The following is a 7,077-nucleotide window of genomic DNA, read 5'->3' as shown; positions in this document are numbered from 1 at the left end:
ACTAAATTATGATCAAGGTCCTAAGGAGTGAATGGCTAAAACTTCACGTTTTACAAAAATATGATAAAATTCAGGGCCGCTTTAAACATAGGGCAAACGGTGCACTTTGCGCCCTGTGGGGGGAGCCCGAATCCGGGCACAAGACTTTCTGCCCAAGATAGATCCACTTACAAATGGACACAGTTGAAGCCTATGACAGAGCAGGGAGCTGTAAAGTCCTCACTCTGCCATAGAAACCTTACAGTGATGCCTATGCAGAACGTCCCGACACAGGTGATGTCACTGTATTACGTCACCTGCGCTGGGCCCGGACCTGCACGAGAGTGCAACAACAGGAGAAGCTGCTCCACTCATCATGGGATCGGAGTACAAGTTTTATTGTTTTTTTTGGTTTTTTTTTACAGACACCTCTGCACATGGACACATTATGTATAAGGGGGATTATCTACAGTGGGGGAGTTATTATTTTTAAGGAGGGTTATTATAAGGATGGGACTATTATTTATAAAGGGAAATATTATTAGAATGAGGAAATATAAATACTAGCCCCCTTAAAAATAAAGGTTTCCACCTTATAAACAAGAGATCCCGCTTTAAATGGGGACTATAGGGTATTATTATTTATTATGTATTTATTCGGGGGGGGGGGGTGTTATTGATAATGGGGACTATTATTTATAATGAGGCACAATTACTGATAAGAGTCACTATTTATAAGCAGGGACCCATATTTTTAAGGGGGCATTTGGGTTTCCGTGGGGCTGGGGGGTGTAATGATGCAATTTGTTGTCATCCAGAAGGAAGAACTCTCTCAAAAACAGCCCAAAGCTGTACCAACTCGTGTAGTCAAAAATATATCTTTAAATGTAACCTGCTTAGCCTATGGTTCAAATAATGCCACCTAGATGTATAACTTATAACGGCAAAAATCACTTTCAGAAGTTTGATGAGTAAAGACTGCTAGAAATCATAAAACGAACATATGATCTTTTGACGTTTTGTTGACCAAAATATTAGATAAAAGACACAAAAGAAACAACCTCATTCAGGCCTAGGGGTTTACGGATCTAAGACGATATGTCCATTGTGCCTTCTTTTGCAAAAGTTTACAATCCAAGTCCCCCCTTTTATGTTTCATTTAATAGTCTCAATTCCCGGAAAGGAATTCTGTTTTGGATCCCCTCCATGGACTTTCCAAATATACCTACTAGTGGGCTGATCCTCACATCTATTGATGTTATCCATGTGATGTAATGTCCTCCTTCCAAGCTTCCTAATGATCTTCACGACAGTTTTTTGGACAGGGACATGTGGCCAAATAAATAACGACTTTGGATCTACAATTTATAAGCTCAAGGTTATTCTATGAGCGATGTGTAACAGCAGTCTTAAAAGAAGTGCACAGGCTTTACAACGATCACATTTAAGTGTACCCCTAGATGTGCCCCTGTCCAATCAAGTCTCTTCCCATCCATTAGCCTTCAGATGATTATGTGTCACCATATCTTTTAAATTACTACCCCATCTATAGGTATTAGATGGAGCCGGGGTCAAATAACTCTGGGTGTCTTGGTCTAGATGGAGAATCTTCCATAGGGGTAAAGCATATGCCTCACTTCTCTGTGTCTATCATCAAACGTCCCAATAAGACAAATTTGTGTCTCATTGTCTCTTACAGTTTTAGGAGTAAGAAGGCCCCTTCTATTTTATGGTATGGTTGCGCGCTCACAATCAGTGCTACAGGATGTCCTCTGTTCATAACCCTCTGTTCCAGGTCATCTGCCATATTGTGAAATTCCATTAAATTGGAACAGTTTATGCTTGTTCGCCCTTTGGGTATTCCTTTCTGTAGCTGTTCAGGATGGAAACTATCCAAGTGGAGTAAACTGTTTGCTGCCATCTTCTTTCTAAACACAGTTTTGTTTATTGTACCATCCGCTTCTAGTCTGATAAATAAGTCCAGAAAGGAGATCTCACTCTGTAAACCACACATTGACCTGGTTATGGTTAAGTGCCCCAACAAACAACCAAAAGTCCTCCTCTGTACCGCTCCAAAGAAGCAACAAGTCATTAATGCAGAGCAGCCAAATCAGCACCGACTTTGTCCATTTTTCCATGTCCATATAGAACACTAGGCACTCCTCCCACTAGCCCAAGAACAAATTCACATACATGGCGGCAGCTGGACTCCCCATAGCGGTTCCTTGGAGTTGGTGGAAGAAGTTCCCATTGAATACAAAATCGTTCCTAGTGAGGACACATTCAAGGAGCTGTAACATGAAGGCAATGTGTTCCGCTTTATGATTTCCCCTCTTCTTCAGGAAATTGTGGGGTATGGAGCTGTACAAAGCCTCCACATCTGGTAGGAGGCAGATCTCTTCCAGGTGTCTTAGGACGTCCATGGTGTCCAGGACATAGAAGGGAAAGGCGAACACAAAGGGTTGCAGGATGGTATCGACATAAGTGCTGATCCCCTGAGTCAACCCCCCTATGGCCAAGACTATAAGACGCCTTTTTAGAGGATCCAACCCTTTATGCACCTTAGGAAGGGGATAAAAAGTGGCCGCCTGTGGACACTGTGGTCTCATAAATTTGTGTTCATTGGTGTCTATCAGATCCTTATCTACCACCTGGCCAAGTATATTAACCAATTCATCCAAAAACACTGCAGTAGGATCACTGTCTAATACTCCATAAGACTCCTTATGTGTGAAGATGTCATTACACATGGAAATATATTGTACCTTATTGAGGATGACACTATTGCTCCCCTTGTTGGAGGGCTTAATGATGATATTATCATTCTTCTCCAGGCCCTATTATGCACATCACTAAGATTAAACAGCCTATTCCAATTCAATATCACTTTTGACTTGTGTATCTAGCGCTGCTGTTTTTACATCACATGTTATAATCCAGCGTGTCTGGGTGCTGTGACAATGTCACCTGCACACTGTCATACTGAGACCCGTTAACGCTGGGTGTTTCTGGGGACACCGCTATATGTGCCCAGTGGGGAGTGGAAGCCCTTCAAGCTATTCATCCATATGTTTCCATTGCTTGCTAGTCGTAGGGATATAGCGGTAGAGTCTCCACCCTGAGTGCAGGGGAGCGTTGGTGACAGCTGTGGTCCTGTACATCTGAATAAAGAAGCCCTGAAGTCTGGTTTGTGTGCCGCTGTTCACCTCTTTTTTCCTTGAATGTTTATTGATCATGTGCAACATTTTGTAAGGCGAAAAAACATGCACAGTATAATAATATAAAGTATGGAAAAGTATAAGCCGCCAAACAGGATCCGGCAGTAGGAAACATCTGTCTCCTCTTGTACAGAGCACAGACCCTGCACATACAGGTCTTCTAGACGTCTCCTATTCTTAAAGCCTCCATCCCCGTAAGAAAATCAGCTATTAACCCCTCTATATACTGTACTAGGGGGCGCTACACATATACCTGCTGCTGAGAGATTCTCCCATATTCTTTGTCGCTGTCACCCAGCACTGACCCTAAAACAGACAGACTGATATGTCCTGCGGGCAGCAAATGGAAAAGATAACAAGTATTTCTTCATAGCAAGATTGCACTTGGACAGAAGAGAGGAATGTTCAGCCCTACGCAGCATACAAGGGGTCTAGAAGAGGTTTTGGAGTTTGTAGACTGTCCTGAAATCTCCATTTTTGCTTTTGGACTAGAAGATACTTTTTTTTTTTGTCGTTCAGCTCTTTTAAGTTTCGTTTCTGGAACAATGACGATGACGGAGCAGATTGTTTTTCTTTTTTAACAATTTTGTGAGATTGGTGGACACTCTTTGGGGAAGGACAAAGGTGACAAGTGTCCAGTTGTTATTGGCTGCGTGAGTTTAACGGGAGGAGCGTTCGTTATAAATAGTGGATGTTCCCGTTGCTCGGTGCAGCAAGCGTCTTGCATTTAGAAAGAATTGGAATATTTTATGGTAAAAGAAACAATGAGTTTCTGTGCCTGGATAATATTTATTTCACTGGTGAGTTTTTCCAGATGTAAGAGCATTGTGCTGGCAACTGAAGGAGGCGATGATTTGGAGGAAAGAGCTGACGGGATGAAGTCTATGGATCAGCAAATTAAAAACGAAAGTCAGCAAATTAAAAACGAAAGTCTGTCCTTTTCTGAAATTATCACTGAAGGAGAACCATCTATGGATCAGCACAATGTAAGTGCAACCATTACTGAAATATCTGATAATATTACACCTGGGGCATGGATCTGCGATGTAACTTATTATATCACTTATTGGGCGCATATTATATACAGTCTTGCACATTGTGTTGGAAGATTACATCGTCTCCCTCAGTCAGTTCGCAACAAAGCCAAAGCTGTCTTAGGCTGGGCTGAAGATGTTTATTCCTGGTCACTAGTATTGCACACATTATTTTCTACAGTATCAAATGTTACCAAACAAGCTCAAGCCCAACCACCGGCACAATGACTCCGAGCATGACGCTTGCTGCCAGGGCCTCCCAGCAAACCCACAGCTGGGACCCTTGTCCACAATACGGGTGATGCAAAAGCCCCTTCAGCAATCAGGTAACGCCCAGGAACCACTTTTCAATTTAGATTTAATAAAGTTTTTTATTCTGATCCTGCGTTGTTGTGAACTTTCATGGGGAGGGCATCCAAGGTCAACTTTTGCACCAGGACCCATGTACTTGTAAGTAGAGTACCCTATGTACTGTGCACGGGTTATTTTTGTATATTTTTCTTTCAGGCTTTCTAGCTGACAGCCTGTGGTGCCTGAAACAAAACAAACTGCTGGGAGGAGGGAGGTGTATATGGTAAGTAGTCCCAGGAAGAGCCTGGTATGCCAATTCGTGGTGGGAGGAATGGAGAATAGAGGTTTGGCAATAATAGGGGAAAGTCTGTATGAAATGTGGCAGAAAATATTAGAGCTCTTCACGCACAAGTGATTCTTATTTTTTGCTGAATGTTTTTTATGGACTTTTTTAATGTAGGTTTTTGATGTAAATTTGTGGTGGAAATTTTTGTTGACAGTTTTTAATTGACCGTGTTACAGAATGTTTTTTTATGAAATATGTGAAAAAAAAAAACAGATTAGAAAAAAAAGAAAATATCTGACTTAAGTGATAAATTGAGTGATACATTACTATTAATGTTTTCTTACCTACCTTGATTTCTCCTACAAATGTGAACATGAGGGTCCTGGGCCCCAATAGAAAATCTGTAAAAGGGTCTCCAACCACCATGTGGTCACACCCTCTGCACCCCAAGACTAAAATGTTCTGCTGGTTACCAGCGGACTCTGTCGACTTTTCTCTCTGACGATTTTAGGCGTAGTCTCCTACAGAACCTAGCCTTAGGGTGAATTCACACTGAGTAAATGCTAGCTTATTCTGAACGTAAAACACGTTCAGAATAAGCGGCGTCTAAAGCAGCTCCATTCATTTCTATGGGAGCGGGGATACGAGCGCTCCCCATAGAAATGAATGGGCTGCTTCTTTCACTCCGTGCAGTCCCATTGAAGTGAATGGGGAGTGCCAGCGTGTACGCTCCGGCATGAGCAGAGCTTGCCGTATACGCCGGCACTCCCCATTCACTTCAATGGGACTGCACGGAGTGAAAGAAGCAGCCCATTCATTTCTATGGGGAGCGCTCGTATCCCCGCTCCCATAGAAATGAATGGAGCTGCTTTAGACGACGCTTATTCTGAACGTGTTTTACGTTCAGAATAAGCTAGCGTTTACTCAGTGTGAATGCACCCTTACTGTGTTTTCACTTAAGACCTTACTTAAGAATTTACTTTTCTTTCTTTCTTCTATAGATGTGGACAAACATGGACGTGAAGGAAATGTCTGATGGGATGGTCTGGGGGTCCCATCGCTGCAGTGCACCGGAGGTCAGTATCAGGGCTGAATAGTTCTGGATATCCTCTTTTATACTGTTTTGGCAATATCTTGCTTTAGCCTATATATGATGCAGCTGAATAAGAGAGAATGAATGTGAATACATGAAGGGACCCTACAGAGATCCTACTAATGACCATTTTTACACCTAGGCCTCAACCATGACAACAGACATCTCCTACGTCTAGAACAAAGAAGGTTTCTCCATCATCATATACAAGGATTCTTTACTGTACAAAGCAATGGGACTAACGCTTTACTACAAGATGATATCTTGATTAAACACCTAGGTGCTATATTTATTGGGATGGGACGTTGATCCAGGCATTTCTTCTGATTGCCATATTTGGAGTCGGGAAGGAATTTTTCCCTAATACGGGGTAATTGTCATCTACCTCATCGGGGTTTTTGCCTTCCTCTGGATCAACGCTGTTGTATGTTATTATATTGAGAAGTTGTATTAATTATTTAAATTATTTATTTATTTATTTATTTATTTATTTATGTCCTTTTTTAAAAAAAAAAAAAAAATACATGGTGTGTGACAGGCAAGGCTATAAGGGGAATGGTGGAGGCCTTTTTTTTAACCAATAAAATTTTGTTTATTGCTACTTTATAAGCACGTCTACTGTGTCTGATTATTTTTTTATATGGATTGTTGGTATACTTTCTACTGAAAATTACAAAGATTCAAAAATTATATGATCCAATTAATATGTTGAAATGTATTTCTAGGGTTAAAATCACTATTACACTTTCAGATTTTTGTAATGTATTCATTCAGTACATATAAGAATAAGTTGGCATATGAGGGGGTACATTATGTGCCCATGGCGGTGCCAGAAATCTGATAAAGTAGCATCAGATGGGGTACTATGTCTTATTAAATAAACATCACTTCTATGAGGCCACCATGATACTGGGAATTAGTAGACCATGCATGTCCTGCTATGAATTTTGTGACATAAATATTCAAATAAGCTCTCCCTGGTGGAAAAGTAAAATTTGCTCCAGTTCCACTTTTTCCACCTAGGAGGACTTATTTGCATATTCCATTCTTAGAAATCTGAGAAGAGCATACGTGGTCTAATAATTCCCTTTACAACTCGTAGTGGCCTCATAGAGTCGGCTTTTACTTACTGAGACACAGTACCCCTTATGGCCCACGTCTCTGACCTCTCAACAA

General features: G+C 41.3%; 1 long non-coding RNA gene across 1 annotated transcript; it reads left to right on the top strand.

The window, feature by feature from the left end:
* The first annotated feature begins 3,923 nt into the window (after positions 1 to 3,923).
* LOC142196855 (uncharacterized) lies at positions 3,924 to 6,448 on the top strand. The gene is made up of 3 exons (XR_012715284.1): positions 3,924 to 4,805; positions 5,810 to 5,884; positions 6,044 to 6,448. It is a non-coding gene; the product is annotated as an uncharacterized LOC142196855 (long non-coding RNA).
* The last annotated feature ends 629 nt before the right edge of the window (positions 6,449 to 7,077 follow it).

This window comes from Leptodactylus fuscus, chromosome 3 (genome assembly GCF_031893055.1).
Source record: "Leptodactylus fuscus isolate aLepFus1 chromosome 3, aLepFus1.hap2, whole genome shotgun sequence".
NCBI classification, from domain to species: domain Eukaryota; kingdom Metazoa; phylum Chordata; class Amphibia; order Anura; family Leptodactylidae; genus Leptodactylus; species Leptodactylus fuscus.
The sequence above is the reverse complement of the archived record's forward strand: the minus strand, read 5'-3'. Positions and strand labels throughout refer to the sequence as shown.